Source organism: Hevea brasiliensis, unplaced genomic scaffold (assembly GCF_030052815.1).
Source record: "Hevea brasiliensis isolate MT/VB/25A 57/8 unplaced genomic scaffold, ASM3005281v1 Scaf524, whole genome shotgun sequence".
Classification (NCBI taxonomy): Eukaryota; Viridiplantae; Streptophyta; class Magnoliopsida; order Malpighiales; family Euphorbiaceae; genus Hevea; species Hevea brasiliensis.
The window spans coordinates 14,159-32,038 of record NW_026615056.1 but is presented as its reverse complement, the minus strand read 5'-3'; the positions used below and the strand labels follow the sequence as shown (position 1 = coordinate 32,038).

Below are 17,880 nucleotides of genomic sequence, written 5' to 3'. Positions count from 1 at the left end.
GTATATCTATTGAAAAGTTCTTTTTCTTGAAGTTCTTATCATTTAGCATTCTTATTATTTAGCAAAAAATTGACCTCCAAAATAAAAAGTTTTACGGTAAAAGACTGACACAACAGAGGAAAAGTATAAAATATTTTAGGAAAAAAGAAGATGAAACAAAAGAAATGAGAACGACAAAAGGAAAAAAAAAAGTGGAATGACGAGAGGGGGATTTTGTTTTGTCTAAGGCAGGAGGAGAGTGAATAAATTAGAGATTAGGAGAGAGAAAATGATAATTAATTATGGAAAAGATGAAAAAAAAAACTTGTGATAATAGATAACAAGTTACCTAAAATTTATTAAATACTCTTTCAACTAATAAGAAAAAAATTATTGGACAGTCACTTTTACAAGTAACTGTAGCTAGCATTCCCCAATTTTATAACGTAGAATTTAATAGCTACTGGCAACTCGGGGTAGTGGCGAATCTTCTAATGATAGGCATTAGGGCCTGGAAAAGGCTGTTCATTCGTAAGACCTGATGGCTAACTCTTCACCCAACCACCCACTGCTATAAGAAACAGAAATAAAGGCTAATTTTCTTCGTCTTCAACTACAAATGCCTCCAATTTTCAATGTTTTTTACGGGTCTAAAGTCCTATTCAACTACTTTTCTAGTTAATTTCTCATGGGATTCACTACTACTAAACAAATGAAATGTGAAGTTCGAAGCCTGTAAATAGAAACCCAGAAATATACACTAGAAAGAAGCACCATTTCAAAGAGTTTTCCTTTGGCTGCTCATGATTCGCTTAAATAAAAACCCCAGATCCAAATCATACAATCCATCCACACAAAAAGCCCACTTCAAAGAAAAAGAAAACAACGACCATAGCAAATAAGAAAATGACAATGATAAGAAACTTAGATGCATTCTCAGTCAGCATCATGCAGATACATAATCTTGGTGCTCGATTGGCAGTCAGAAAAAGACCTAACAGTCAAATATCTAAAGCTAATACTACCCGGATAATAACATATTTGTAATACTTAACTGCAAAAGCTCAATATGCATCAGCAGTACAAACTCGCCATCAAGCTATAACTAAATTCTCAGAGCGGTGCAACATATATCAGAGTTGAGTCATATTGAGGGTAAGTGCGCTAGGGAGACAAGGTTTTTCCCATACCCAACTGGTGCACTTCCTGGAGCAGCTCCATATGCACCTGACTGAGGAACACTGATCATAACTTGGTTGAGTTGCTGTTGGCTGAGCATAAGCCTGCTGGCCACTTGGTGGTGCACTATAGGTTGCCCCAGGGCCACTGCCATAAGCAGGATCTTGAGACCCTTGATACCCATAACCTGCATTGTTTGAAGCTGGCTGTTCTGGATAACATTGTTGCGAAGATGGGTATAATCCATAACCACTGGTTGGACCTTGCACATAGCCAGTTGACTGTTGTCCACCAGGCCGAGATAACATGGAACTGGCTGGCTACCTTGCTGTGGATAGCCGGGGCCAGAAGTAGGCATTGCCTGATTGTTCCCCTCAGCACCTGATGCAGATCCATTTGAAGGATACGATTGCCCACTTGATGCATAAGGATACTGCTGTTGAGGTGGCACATTTGGACCATATGATTGACTGGATTGAATGGGACCTTGATATGGCATATCACCAGGTTGACTAGGCCTAGGAGGGCCATATGATTGGGGAGGTGGTCCCTGCAATGGCATGCCACATGATGGTTGCTTTCCATACTGCTGCTGCGCCCTATAGCCTGGTTGATTGCTGGCTTGTGGATATACTGGTTGGGAACTTCCATGTCCATAAGGATGCTGCATTGGAGCATGATTGTCATACTTTGGTTCGTCATATCCATGCCCATAGCCCTACTGAGAAGGTACTGCCTGGGAATAAGGAACTTGATGCCCATAATCTGGACCATGTGGCTGCCCATAATTATAATTTGCCTGTGATGGGGAATGGGACATGGCAGGGGTAGGGGACGGGCTAGGAGCATGCCCAGAAACAGGAGTAGAAATTGGGCCAGACGCTGGGTGATCAGATACATGGCCTCCCTGGACACCGTAGTCATAAACTCCACCATGCGGAACTGGCCCCTGCATGGTGGGAGGTCTTTGCTCCCAACCAGAACCAAAGTTACCTCGGGGCCCATTTGTTGGGGAGGATAACCACCATAACTTGGAGGTGGATACTGTGAACTTTGAGAAGGATAAGGTCCTCGGAGATGATAATCGTAAGGATTTGGCTGTGATGAATGAGGGCCTCGTGGACCCCAATTTGATGGACCAATAGGTCCACGGGGTCGATAGGAATGCTGTTGGTTGAAACTGCCAGAGTAAGGTGATGACCTCACAGTCTACACAAGGCATATTACAAAAATAAAGTTAGTAAGAAGCAATTATCCAATAAAAAGGAATTATTAAAAAAATTAAAATAAACAGTACGAGTAAGGCACAGTAGCTGCTTAAATTCGCAAAACATGTCTCCTTTTCCAAAGCAAACACCTGGGTAAAACCCTGACAATAATAACACGCAAGGCATGCATGCAACGCATACAAAAGGAACCATAAGAATTGAAAACAGAAAACATAAATTAAAATAAAAAAAAGGATAAACATTGCTTCAATTATAATATTAACCATCAATATCCTAACAGTTAGCAACTAAACAATGGAAAACAATCTTATAAAATTAAAACTCATGCTAATAACTAACAAAATGAACTGCAGAAACAATCATGTTGAACTGCAAAACTGTTGCAAACATTATAATCTCAAGTTCAATTCTGCACTGCCACAATGACCAACACATAATTGCATAAAAGGTAAACTCAAAACTGAAAATCCATAAAAGAGAAACATTTAGAATTTCAGGAGGAGCCTTTGAAGTTGAAAATTTATCAGAGTTAATAGGACACCAATGCTTCAAGAGTCAAGATCTTCATAATAACCAAATGACCGTCCTAAATCATTCGTTCATGCTAACTCATCAACACATCACGTTACTCTATTTAGGAAAACTAGCACGTTACAAGGGCAACAAAACATATTCTTGTACTGATCTTAACTTGGTAATTGAGCCTTTATTGCAACTTTGCAGCAGCCCAATACATGTCATAGAACATGTACCACATTCTTCATATGTTCAGCACAGCAATAGATATGAATTAATATATGTATCAATCTGAAAATGACTTCATACACTATGACTTCACCGCGAATTATACTTCTTCCAACAAATGTCTCATTCATAGAAGGGGCACTAAAGAGCACTAAGGTTAATACAATACAGTCTCACTGAATGATTTTTAACTTTCAAGTCTCAAAGCAATCTTACCAACTATTAACATCCAGCAATTGTGAGATTTAATGCCTGATATCTCTCCAGTTGATGAAAGTGAATGGTGGTTGTCTATTCCTACACCGAGAAAGCAATGCTGGCCCCATGGGAAAGGCAAAAGCCAAATCTGCATTTTTAAGGTCAACCAATTCGAAATCGGCATTTTCATCATAAATAAATCGTGGCAACCGACATCTTGGATTGCATATATGATCTTCCTAAGAGCATTCAAGTGACCTTGGAATGAATCATTCATCAATACCACAACTTCCCACGTATCAACTAATTAGCTCTCATTCCCACAGAAAACTATGACACAACCTTCCTTCAAATAAACAAAAAGGTGCTACACATGCAAACAAAACAAATCATGATCTACAACTGCATGTAGCTTGGCAAAGCCAGAGATATAGACCATCATCTCATTGATCCAGTCAAACAAGATTTGATCTACAACTACATATTTGCATTTCCCCTTCAATTTGCTCTTAAAGATGATGCCAATCATATTAAATATTTAAAAAAAGAGTTGCTTTCTGCATTCACCGCATAAATTATATACCTAACATCATTGTTAAGCAAGCACCACTAAGCTGATCACTTTTATGCCAAATCAACCCTTTTTAACAAAAGTATATTCAATGAGATGCCACTAATCAAAGTAAAACCATGAATAACAAGGTGCTGAAAGCAAAGCACACATTCATAACATGTTGCCAACTTGAAACACTAATGGCGCATGAGTACAGCTCATGAGATCCTACACATGCATTGACCAAGGAATTAAAGAAAATCATATATGGAACATCAAAATTCACCACTCAATCACTAGCAAATATCCAATATCGCATTTTGGATTCTTCAATTCTTAATTTCACATGACTAGAGTGTCTCACAATGGATTAAAACTGATAGCGATAACCATTCAACAAAATTTATCAACATAAAAATTAATTGAAGAATACAATTAGAAACTACTCAAATATTAACCAATATAGCTATCAAATAGATGCAATTACAACTGAAAGGAACTAGGCCTGAATTGTGCGGAAACTAAGAAACGTAAATAACAAACCTGATTCATAACATCCTTTATCATTTCTCTAGCCATCTCAATTTGCTTTCTATCACCAGTCACTCTCACTGTCCTTTCTTTGGAACCATCCCCTTCTGGAAGATGTTGAGGTATCAACTAAATGAAAATAGGCTTGTTAGTTATTTCCTAAGATGAACACTTTCTAAACAATGTTAACGACTACAATCAAGGCCTAGTCTATACAAAAACAAATTTCAATGCAAGGCCAACGACATCAACTACCTGAATGCGCGCTCCCGATTTGGCTTGGAGAGCTTTAATGGCGTCCCCACCTCTGCCTATGATCAGACCAACCTGGTACAAGGACTGATTACGTAAGTATGTTTAAAAAATATCAAATAAGTATTTACTGTAATAACCATGCATCGTCAGCTATAAATGTAACCAACAACCTTCTCATTTGGAACTTGCATCTCAAGTTGTTCTCACACTACACCGGTCTGTGCACTAGGTAGGCCCCTAGCTACAAGGGAGGGGGAACCACAAGCATCAGCCTGCAATAATCATGCTTATGTTAGGGAATGATAGAAAATCAGTATCATAATCTCCAAATCAACTCATAGCATGTTAAAGAAAAGAAAAAGAAAACTGGGAAAAAACACAAGGAAGTTGTACTTAGGAAATAAAATTAATTCAGCTACCTCTGCTATGACAGCATTAATGAGCTTCTCAGCCTTCTTTATATTACTTAAAGTCCCTATTATTTCTACTGGCCTTGTTGTGGATTGAGGATTAGCATCAGCATCCCTTGTGATTTGAATTTTTGCCCCAGAATTATACTGCAGTCTGCAGGTAACGAATAGTATCTCCACCCTTTCCAATAAGAACCCCAACCTGCAAAACAGTATTTACGCAACATATTTGTCAAAGGTTTTTTTGAAAAACAAGTTCCGTAAAGAATCCAATCATCAAAATAGCAAATAGAAACAGCAAAATGGCTGCACTGGGATCACAATAATGTGATTGCCACAATATATTCTGTACACGTTATACAATTGGTTATATATTTTGTTAGCGGCAATATCAATCATTTCTGTTATGCATTGTGGTACAATTACGGCTACCATTTCCTACTCTAAAAATAGTTCAAAGTCAATTGATCCCAGTAAGACTTTACAGCATCACCTTCAAAATCCCTTCTAATAATTCATTTTCCTGAAGACTTTAGTTACCATTTTGGGGCTATTTTAGCGCACCTTATCATTGGGAACCTCCATTTTGCGTGAGGCAGTTTCAGTGTCAGTTACGGGATCCTTGTCCTCCTCAAAATGTTTCTCCGATTCCTCTTTCTTCTCAGCATCATCTGTATTCAAATCCTCAACAGAAGCCTGTTGGGTATTAACAGCGTCATGACCATCTGCAGCGGGTTCTTCTTTACCTGTTGTTTCAGGAACCCCCTCAGATGGAGGAAGAGCAGCGGACTCTGCTTTCTCATTCTCAACCCCTGGCTCTTCATCGCTCTCCTTCAAAACCGTTTTCGCTAGCTAATTACCAACAAAAACTTATTATTAGACCAATTTTCAAGCACTAAAATACAAACCCTTAATTTTCTCTTTGGTGTCTGCTTGTATATTCAGACATCAAATATTCCTTCTTGGATTAGTTCAGATGATATTGTACTTCATCTACAAGAACAAAAAAAAAGACATCGTGCCTGAAACCAACTCAAAAGAACCAGCAAGAAGTGAGCCTCAAATGAAAAAAAATGGGAATTCTAATAATGCCATTTTGAAGCAACCAATGGATGGTGAAAGAAAAACCAATAATACAGTAGAATCAAGTGAACTAAATGTGTGACAGCTTGTTACCTGAGGATGACTTTCTATACATACACTCATTCCAAGCTAATTTATTTTTCTGAGTTAGCGTCATAAAACGCTGCCATTTTCTTATTTTTTATTCTTCTTGGTCACAATTTATTCATGATGCCCAACAATGCTCCCTTGCTGAAAAATTCCAGTTGACCAACGCTGCCACATTTGAATTTGGGATTTCCTCAATTTCAATTTTCTTTTTTTTTTTAAGTGTCGTTTTCCCAACTAAATTGAGAAGGGCAAAATGATATTTATGTATAAGAAAAGAGCAATAACAAAGATAAGAGTAATGTGATAACATTTTGATGGAATGGAATCAATCAAATTACCAAAATATCTTAATGCAGCAAAGGATATACTGCACAATTTAACATACAATCCTTTTGAATCATAATGAAGAGTAGGTATTGGGAGTATTCAACAAAGGAAAAAATGAAAACAATATTGACTTCATTGAAAATGAGAGGATGAATAATAGAATTAAGAATATGGGGCCTTAAGATGAATTCTTACATTTGATAACAATAAAGAATATGGGTCATAGGATGACTTCTTAAGGACAATAACATCAATTCCTTATTACACAATATTGCTCAAATGACAAAAATCCAAAAGCCAAGTGAAATGCAAATGTGAATTGAAAAACAAACAAAAAGAATTTAAAACAAACAAAAAATAGTTATTACATAATTTGGACCGCACCAAGGTCGCCTACGCACTCCATCACAAAATGAAGGATCAGTCCACGTAGTTCTACAATTTCTACAAAAAAAAATCAACAGAACTCAAACAGATGACCAATTTTTGCAAGACAGGTAGTTACAAAGATATCATGCTATTTCCATAGCTCTTCCATGTGATTCACAACTTCCAAACGCCCAAATGCTCCAATTCCATCACCAGTGAAAAGAGACCTCCAGACCCGTCTGAATTGTTCTCACTTCGCCAAAAAAATCCTGCCCTCTCAATGAATCTAAACAATGAAATAGGATTATATTTTTAGGGCAGTGACAAAAAAAAAAAAATCAATTCACCGCACGCAGATTGATATAGGTCTTTTAGTGTGCACTTACGCTGGCGTTCAGACAGTAAACAAAGATTGTCACTGCAAGAGCAAAGCAAAATTGGTTTTGCTTCGCATCGTGCATCCCACAAAGAGCAATAGCGCTGTTACAAAGAAACATTAATTTTACAATGGAAATTATTTCATTCCACCATTACTTTGACAATTTCAATCAAATAATAAAATAAAATAACTGTGAAATAGAGTATAAGAAATCAAATAACAAAGATCGATAAACAAATAACAATTGCATTTTTAATAGACGCTTCCACTTCATATATTAAAGCCCAAGACAATTAACAAACAAAATCTTCGTAGCTCAAAGAGAATAGGATTGATTTTACTCAAATTTTTAAAACTGAGTACAATTTTTTAAAAAATAAAAGATAGCATACGGAAATTACATCCACCAAGAGAGCTTAAATAAAAATTAGAAAATACATTCCATAGGACCAAATAAACTTGGTCAATCATACCACAATAACTAATGTTCAAACAAATCTAACCCTAAGATCTAAGAAAAAATAAAAGTCTACTTAAAATGCACAAGAATATAAACTTGGAAGTTGGAGATAAATAACTTACATGTTCCTCATTATGTGTGTAAATCACGTCCAAGTTACCCTCTTCAGTAAAAGCCCATGCTTTTATTGTCTTGTCTAATGAACAAGACAGTAGATATTGATCCCAACAAATAAGAGACGCATAAAGATCATTATGACCACTCAATGTATGAACACACTGTAAAGTGTCGAGGTCCCACGCCTAAAAGAAAAATGACAAAAACAAAATTTGGAGGGTGAGAGTAGAATCAAACAACCAAATATATCCTTCCCATGCACATGAAGGAACAAAAGGAAAGCTGATAAAAAAAAAATTGAACTCTTATGTATTTAGAAATCGGATATGGAAGAAAACATGAAGAATTAATCCAAAAAGAAATAAAATTTCTTCCAAATATCACTCAGATGCACTATTGATACAAAAATTTAATTTAAAATAAGCCAAATATATAAGGGTGTAGTGCCTCAAAATAACTTCAGTGAATTAATAGGGCGAAAACAATATACCCTTATCGGATACGTTACAAATGATATGCATGTTGGCTTCAAAAATTCACATAATTACAATGTATTGCCTTAATCCAATTGACTGAGAGTATTGAGTCTCATGTTTTACAAAGTGTAGGGCTATATCAGAGCTATCTTCTACACAAAATCACACACAAAGGAAAAAAATAGTAAGGTTACAAGCATTACCCTTATAGTATTGTCCACAGAACCAGAGTATAGCCTATTTCTTCCAATGGTCAAGCATATAACAGCACTGGTGTGACCTTTCATAGATGAGGCCAGTTCAAAAGGATTTGGGTTCTTAGCACTCCCTTTCCAAGCCAAAATGGCACCATCCTGTAAACACAAAAAAGAAAACAATTTGAATTCTTCTTTATTTTTTCTCCATATCATATTCATGGTGATGATAAAAAAAGAAAAAAAAGAAATCATGCGTAAGAAAGATTCACAAAGATAACAATTGAACATGATGCCATCAATGGGAGAGCAGCTTTCCAAAAATCATAGGAATGGGCACACAAAAAGCTTGTGCTACATCGCATTCTCACCCTACCATTTAAGAACGATAAACAAGAATAATGTGGCAAAACCTAATGCATCATCTCAAAATTTCCACAAAATCGGGCATCAATAATTAGAAGCTTATTGTATCCACCGTAAACATGTCAACAACTTAAAAATTATAGATGCAATTACCGTGCCCCGCAAAGCATATCAACAACATCAGCTACAGCTATAGCATTAACTTGCCCAACCGCCCATCGAGATTAAATTCAGAAATTGCCTCAATGTTCCATGCCTAAAAGATCACACACAAATGGCCATAAGCTTATAATAAGCGTAAAACTAACCAAGCTAGATGAAGCACTACAAGTCGATGTAAGCTAACCTTAACAATATTTGGCAAGCCTACAAATATCCAGGGCCTTCACCGATTAAAGCCCCAATTTTGACAAAGAACATTTATCACTCTTGTTGATTGACCAAGATTGCAATCCCAAACATGTACTGTTCCATCACTACTACTCGAGAAAAGCTTGTCAGATCTTGATGGAAGAGCAATCCCAGAGACAGCCTATCATACAAAAAGTCACCAATGAAAATCAAACATTTATCCATAAGTTTACACAATAACTCCTCCTGCGCATAAAATTGTTTGCATGCAAAAGAAAACACAGATTATATAAAACATGAACGGATTACTAGAAAGTCAAAGAAAAATTCAACAAGATGATCACCTGTATGTGCCCCTTGAGCTTTGCCAATGTCGAAAACCAATCCCCATAAAACCATGAATGCAAGAACTCGCACAATCTTCTTTATCACATTTGTCTGACATCCAGTTCTCACATGCCTTTTTTGAGCACTCAACAGTTTTTTCTTCGGAATCATTGCCTTCAACAACCAGAACTGATGAATTAGAGGATGGTTTTATCTTCTCCAAATTCATTGCCTTAGTGCCAGAACTGGAGCTCTCACGAGTGCATTTATATTCAGACCCACCACCTCCACCTCCACTATTTGAAGCCAAAGAATTCCCAGGATTGGGGCGTTTCCTAGGTGGATCCTTAATAACATGATTGGTGCTATTCTGAGCAGTTTTAACTTCAGATCCATCACTCAATGCCAATGAATTTTTGAGGCCATGGCTAGGGCTCCTAATCGATTGTTCCTTCCGTAAAAGATTGGGTTGCTCAGATGTTCTTCGATAAACATTAGAGGTGGCAATTCTCTGTTCATGAACATACAGTGGTTCCTATTACACTTTCCCATAATCCATTATCGACAAACAACATTGTTGCGCGCAGGTCCTCCTCCAAGTCGTGAATGAATGGTCGCAATCTTCGCATCCATGCTAGAAAGACAAAACACAATAGTAGGATGAACAGACGATACCATATAACTGATATATCAAACGATATCCACATTCTCTGCCCAATCTGTTTTCTTCAACACCACGAAAACGATGAATACAAAAACCTTAACCGAGCGGATAAAGCATATCAAGACAACATATCAGTCGAATCCATTATATGAAAATCCATCAGTTGCCGCAATCAAAGAACAAAACCATAACTAGATAAAAGCAAGAATCTTGATTTCCATTAGCCTATCCTCCAGCAAAGGCAACCGAAAATAAAAGGAAATCTAAAAAGAAAACCCTAAAAATCCACCAAGGACAAACAAATAAAATGGATTTGTGCATCATCGCGACTGATTTCTTGGAGATCATATCTTGCGTGCAGTTAAGAATCAAACCTGTATGCAAAGAAAGAAGGGAGATGAAGTTTTCGAAGTCTTGTGTTGATGTATTGGCGATCACGACAGGGTAGAAAGCAAGAATTGAAAAACAGAGGATAATAAAAGACAGATAATAAAAGACTCTGCGTTGGTAAGTATTTAAAATTAATTAACCTATTTATGTAATTACTTATATGCCCTTGTCTTCATTCGTCCAGCTAGCCCATATACAGTCTGCCTGCCTAAGCCCAGCCCACCATCTGCATCTACTATATGTTTTTTTCTTATCTTTCTCCTGCATCCAGCGCCTCATGCCCTATTCCATCTAGCTCCTAGTCTCGAAGTCGACTGGTCTTGCCTGCTCCTCCTCTGTTGTGTCTGACCGACGTTGTTTCCTGCTTTCCTCTTCTTCCCATCGATTCAAGGTGAGGCTAAGGCTTTTTTCCCCTCATTGTAGATTTTTAGATCTTGCCTCTTCATTCTCGTCTGAATCGTCTTCTCCAGCTCTCCTGCCTGAGGAGATTAAATTTCTTTGTTTTTTTTTTCAGCTTTTATAGCTCCCAAAACTGCTGCTTGTGCTAGTGTGCTTCGCCGCCATTGCCTCTTGTGTTAAGCTGAGTTTTTGGAGCTACCAATATGTGACTTAAGCTGATCGCAAATTCGATAAGCAACTTTAGTTTTATTACAGCTTAGCTTCTAATTCTGAAGCAGGATTTTCTTAATTTTCTGCTGGTTTTTCTTGTTGGTCTCATTTTCAGGGGAAAGAATCATATTCCAATGAAGATGTAAGTGCTTGCGTTGCTACATTAATGGCTTTTTTTTATTCATTTTCTTTTTCCTCTCCATTCTTTCTTGGATGAGTGTATTACAATTTCCTCTCAAGGGTTATTGCTCCTGTAGCATCATCAGAATATAAGGTGTCTACATTTTTTAGTGAAAAAATTGAGTATATAGGATTTGAATGGGTAAAAGAAATCTAAACTCTTATGGGTGTTAATTGCATTTGTTGTTTTTTGTTGTAGGTTTCTGTTTATTTGGTGGAGACTCCTGCTTGCAGGCAAACGAGAGAGCAAATCCATGAATTTATGGAGAAGTATAAGACATACAAACTTGCAAAAGCTGAGATCCTCAATGTCATCAACGTTGCACCTCGTGAATTAGTTGAAATTGACCCGGTAGTTTTATTATTAATTCATCTTTCTCTTTCATTAATTAATTCATTCATTCCTTCTTTCTTTCTTTGAATTGTCCTTACAGAAATCTTGGCTTAGGAGTGACACTTTCTATGCTATTTTTCTCAATTTGTGAATGTTCTTTTACTTCTCATTTATCAGGATAGCTTTAATTTAGGTATTTGCTTTATGTAAGGTGTGAAGGGACGCATTGAAATAAATTTGTATCTTAATCATTTGGACAGAAAAAGAATAGAAATCTGCTGTTAAATTTGGCTGAGAAATTTTTAAATGGTAAAAAATTTGGCTGTTTATTATGATTAGAACTTTAATTCAAATATAGGATGAATTACAATTAAGTCCATAAGATATAGAAAAATCCACATATCAATCCTCAATTTATTTTTGGCAATAATTTAGTCCTTAAATTTAAACTCTGTTAACAAATTGGTGTTTCAATTGAAATCAGACTCAATTTTCTGTCAATCAACCTTAGACTCTACAAGCCAACTCACATAATTTCTAAATTATCTCTCTCTTTCTCTCTAATGTTGCATTTTTTAAAACAGAATTTGCACTATCTTGGGCCATTAATCATTATAATCATTACAACACAATGTTTGGAAATACTTCTTTTGCAATACTTCTTTTGTGGCAATACTTCTTTTGCAACATATGGCACCAAGCTATTGGGATTGTTTCGGCTAGTAATAGTGACACTTTGTTACAATTATTTGGGTTCTTGGTTTGTGTTGGTTCTACTGTTGGGCTCCGTGATTCAAGGCATTTTATTAACCTCAGAAGCTGAGAAGCTGCAGTCTATGAATTTGTTGCTCTATATAGCCTTATAACCACATAACTTTAAGAAATGAGGGGATTTCTTGAAAGTTGAATTTTGTTATATTGAAATGGATTTGAACAGACCTCAAAAACTCGGCAATGCTATCTGGACTAGATGGATTTCTATCTTCTCCAAAAAAATGAAAAGAAAAACAAATTAATGTGTATATTATCAGAGGAGACATTATTATTATTTTACATCAATAAATAAATCTTGAGTCTAATTTTAATAAAAAAGAAAGATCAATTTATTAAATAAAATTTAAATTTATGAACCAAAATTTTGTTAAAAACAAATTAGAAATTAACATGTACATTTTTCTATATTTTAAAAACTTAATTGTAATTTCCTTTTTTTTTATGAAATTATTATTTAGTTACTGTATTTTAATAAAACTAATTATTTAGTCTTTTTATTTTAAAATATACACCATTTAGTTTTTATATTTTTCTTCCCTTAAACTCTTTCATATCTCCATCAAAATATTTTGTTGGTCAACTAATTTTAATGCTAGTCAAATAATTATTTAGTTTTTCTATTTTAGTCAAACTAATTAATTGGCCTACCTATTTTGAAAAATATTACTATTTAGTCTTTATTGTTTAGCAAAATTAATTAGTTAGTCCCCATACTTTAAAAAATCCAATAATTTAAAAACATATTCCTATGTAAAAATGAAAATTTTGTTATGTGGAAACTATATTTGAATTTATATTTTTTTAAATTGTTCAAATATTTTTCATTCTATTCCTAGATATGTGTCATTATTGTGTTTTCTCTATTGGAAAATTTTTCTTCGATTATCGCCTGGATTATATTTACTGAAAGGTTATAAACTAAGCACTTCCAAAGGGAAACAAACTAGTATATAAGATAGTTGATACTAGAAATACCATACCAAATTAAATTGATTCCTGAGTATCCGAATTATGATTTATTTCTTTCTTTATTTGTATATATTATTTCTTGTTATACTATTGCACCACTAAGCAGAAATGCTTAGCGCGATTGAATTGCTTCCTCGCGCAGGTACTGAAGGTAAAATCAGTAGACTGTCGACTGAGATTTTTGGAGTTCAGATCTGCAGAAGTGTCAAAAAAGTATAAGGTTGTCACCTCCTCAGCAATGCATGTAGATAGGGCTCATTTTATACATGTTATGTATATTGTTCATTCCTAGCACATTGTAAATTATTTGTATATCTTGTACAAAATAAACTCATGTAATTAACCTGTGAATTATGGAAGCTACTAAAAGCAAGTATTTTAATATGTGAATTGAATTTGAGTTATAATGAGATTGTACTTGTGAATATTGAGATGTTCATAATCTGATGAGATTTCTGAGAAATCTGGATACTGTATTGAGATACATTATGCTTGAAAATTTTTGAGACTATTGAGTTTGAGTTGTTGAGTATATTGAGAATTATTTTTGGTAGGTTCAGAAGAACTGTTAGTCCAAATTACAATCGGCACTCTGCTGGATTTTTGTTAAAATTTTTGGACTTTTTAAATTCATCAGTTTTTGAATAGAAAACAAAAATAGCCTAATTTATATATATATTTATAGTAAATAAAAATATCATAAAAAATTAAACTATAAAAAATTTTTATCAATTAAAAAATTATAATAAAAATTTCAATAATTAATATGAATATTACAATATTATAGTTTTAATTATTATATAAATTTATTATATAAATTATACAATTCAAAAAATAAAAAACAATAGATATTAAAATATTATACAAATTCTTACATAAAATTCATAAATTCAAAAGTAAAAAAAAAATAAATATAAACACCAAATAGATAGATTACATGTTATAATTGCATAAGATTTAAAAAAAAAATAATCATTAAAATTAAAGAGACAAAAAATTAGAGATTTGTAAAACAATTAATTGTTAAGACCACTAATTTTATCTACTTTTATATATGTAAGTAGAATAAATTTTTAATTTAAATAAAATAAAAGGAAAAAAAGCTAAATGAGTAGGAAGATAATATATATATATATATATATATATATATATATATATATATATATATATATATATATATATTTAAAAAAAAATCTCATCTAATCCTAGATTATGTGATAGGAAATTATTAGGCTAGCCTAAATTTAATTTTCAAATAATAATTGCCAATCAAATTTTAATTTGTAGATTTAAAAGTTTGAGTAATTAATTTTTTATTGAATTTTTGTATTTATTTAATGAAAACCAAATAATTTTAATATTTTAATTTAAATCATAATATATAAATTATAAATTATTTGGGTCAATAAAAGATTTGAAAGGTCAATTAACAAAAAATAAAACTTTACTGCACTTATTTATTTTTTTATAAATATTTTTGAAAGACTATTAAAAAATTTTAGAGAACAATTAATAAAAAATTAAAATTAATATACCTATTAAAAAATTTTAAAAAATATTTGAAGGGACCAATAATTAAATTAAACTAAATAAATTATTTTTTTTTTAAATACACATATAATATAAAAGAACAAGAGGACCAAATGAAAATTGTTATTAGTTAATGCAGCATAACCATTCATAAGAACCTTCTAGAGAACCATTCCACAGTTACTCCATCTGCCTCGAATTTCAAGGCAATCCTATCTTCGATAAAATTATATGCATAAATGTTGGAATATGAGGTTACGAAAATTGCCTTATTACAACTTGCACCTTGTGTTTCTTTATAACACTCCAAATTTTTAAATTTATTATTTTGTGAGTAAATATTAATATTTCATTTTATTTAAATTTTAGGAAATTATTTGAAATTTTTCGGATTTTAGAAATCGGGTTCGATTTTTCGAAAATATAAAACTTTGATGATTTTTAAAAATTAATTTAAACACCACGTGGCAAAACTAAAAATATATTTGGACTCTACGAATTTTTCTGAGTTTTCTAGAATTTTTTTCGAAAATTTTGAGCCTCGTTTTCGGTCCCAAGGCAGAGTAAAAATATAAAAATTTTGTATCCTGAATCGGATCGGCAGAATCAAATCGGACCAGATCGGACCGATCGAATCGGATTGGCCTTTTCTTTTTTTCTTCCTTCCTTCCCCGCGCGTTCCCGTCTCTCTCCCTCTCTCTCCCGTTTTCTCTCTCCTCCCTCCTCCCCAAGCCACGCAGCTGCCACCCAGCCCTCCCCACCTCGCCGGCGTGCCAACCCAGTGCCTCCCCACAGCCGACCGGCGCTCCAAAAGGCTGAAAAATGCGCGCGAACTCCTCCCCTGTGCGTGCGTGATGCCTCACCTTCCCTGCCAAAATTCGGCCGATCCGGCCACCAATCGGACAGGGGTCTTGTGTCAAACTTCATCTACACTTCGAAAGCTTTCCATAGACACCAAGAACACCAAAGTCAATCGAGCGGTTTGCCCAATTTTTGTTCGAAAAGTTTTAGCCCATTTCGACTTTTGGGCTAGTTTCTCGTAAACCGTGAACCCCACGAGAAAACCAAGAGTACCAGAGTGTTCTACTCGTCGAGAGCTTCGCGAAAATATAAATTTCAAAATTTTCTGACACCGTTTTTCGGTGGTCCCACGAAACTTCGTAGTAGTTTTTCGAGCACTAAATGAGCTTAGAAAATTCCGTAAAAATTTTGTACTAACCCCTGTGTTATGGGCTTCGTGTAGGTACCTTCAATTCGCGGAAATTCAACTGTCGCCCAGGTCTGTAAATATTCAACGGACAGACAGACAGATTACCGAAAAAGTCTTGGAATTGGATCGAGATTTTGGCTACCCTATCGTTGTCAGACGTCCCGAGCGCGTCCCCGGAGTCAAAATCGGCATAGGTTAACTCGAACCTTACTTTTTCATAATTTTCTAGTGCATGAATTGGATAAAAAATTCATAAAATATTCATGGTAGCTCAGAAAATTATAATTCCTTTTGCATTAGCTTAGTAATGATGCTAAGGACCGCGGGGCAAAGTTTTAGAATTTTTAGAACTCATTTGGGTAGTTTTTTGCAAAAGGATTAAATTATGAGGACTAAACTGTAATTTTACATATTGTGATTGATGACTATTTGGATGGGCCCATGAGGGGCTGTGTGAAGTGATTGAGTTATGGGTGTATGGTTTGTGGATATAGAAGTGCGTTTTAAGCCCTTTTGCAGGTTGGGTAAATCCTAAGTATAGGGGAGACTCTGCCAGATTTTCGGCACGACTTAGGACTTCTTTGATCTTTGTCTTAGCTTGTATTGAGTCAAATGTACTAAATAATTATAATAAAAATTGTCAGGTGAGCCAGGATAGCCTTCCTCCTCCGCCCAGCCGCCACAGTGACTACAGTTAAGTCTGTGAGTAAAATATTAATTTTAATTGTAATTTATATTATTATATATTCAAGCATGCCCATGCATCACTTATAAGTATGTATCTATGTAGTTAAACAATAGGCACGTTTTACATTGCATTCATAAATGTTGAAGTGCCATAGATATTGTTGTGATAATTTGGAGCAGTGTGCGTGCGTTGGCGTGCATGTGGTATAGTGTTGGATATGGACAGGACGGGTAGACATGGCTTGAGATCTTTGCTGGGACCCGGTCCTTCGGGGTAGACACGGCTTGAGTTCTTCGCTGGGACCCCGTATTTGGTTTATTAAGCGAAAGTCCGGCTTAGATCTTCGCTGGCAGAGGTTGGATTTAGAGGGCTGTTTAGGGGATCAGCTTCCATATATGTATTGTTTGACAGTGTTGGGTGTGTGAGTGCTCCAAATTACCTTTTTGATGTGATTTGTATGAAATTTATGATGATGTTGCATTTCACTCTACAGGGTGCATTAGCTTTAGATAGCTATAGAGATTATGGTTAAAATTGATATTTTAATCTCTGAGTCGAACGCTCACTCTTGTTCATTATTTTTCCAAGCTACAGGAGGATTATTATTGTGGTTAACCTGCTTTTCTTCTTCGCAGGTCGTCTATTAATGTCTGTAATATTTGTATAATTCTGTTAACTCCTAGAATTTTCGCATGTGTTAGAAATATTTATTTGATTTGAGTCTGTAATATAATTTGTCATGTTGGACCTGTAAACTTATTATATGCATGTATGTTGGACTGGATGAGGGAGCTGAGCTCCCATTTGACTTTATGTTATTATGAGTATGTGGAGGGTGAGCTGAGCTCCCCAATTGATTATATATTGTGTTTACAGGTCGGGTGAGTCAAAAACTCCCCGTTAAAAGGACCATTT

The 17,880-nt window shown here is 34.9% G+C and overlaps 1 long non-coding RNA gene and 2 pseudogenes across 2 annotated transcripts; 1 reads left to right on the top strand and 2 right to left on the bottom strand.

Annotated features, from left to right (window-relative positions):
• Positions 1 to 733: 733 nt before the first annotated feature.
• On the bottom strand, positions 734 to 6,957 carry LOC110669914 (uncharacterized; annotated as a pseudogene). The gene is made up of 7 exons (XR_009146963.1): positions 6,255 to 6,957; positions 5,643 to 5,930; positions 5,088 to 5,280; positions 4,839 to 4,940; positions 4,669 to 4,740; positions 4,426 to 4,542; positions 734 to 2,367 (listed from the first exon to the last, which is right to left on the bottom strand). The product of XR_009146963.1 is annotated as an uncharacterized LOC110669914 (transcript).
• A 530-nt stretch (positions 6,958 to 7,487) lies between these two features.
• On the bottom strand, positions 7,488 to 10,766 carry LOC110669889 (zinc finger CCCH domain-containing protein 48-like; annotated as a pseudogene).
• Positions 10,767 to 10,909: 143 nt separating this feature from the next.
• LOC131177513 (uncharacterized) lies at positions 10,910 to 12,093 on the top strand. Its single transcript, XR_009146964.1, has 3 exons — positions 10,910 to 11,062; positions 11,186 to 11,422; positions 11,660 to 12,093. It is a non-coding gene; the product is annotated as an uncharacterized LOC131177513 (long non-coding RNA).
• Positions 12,094 to 17,880: the final 5,787 nt, after the last annotated feature.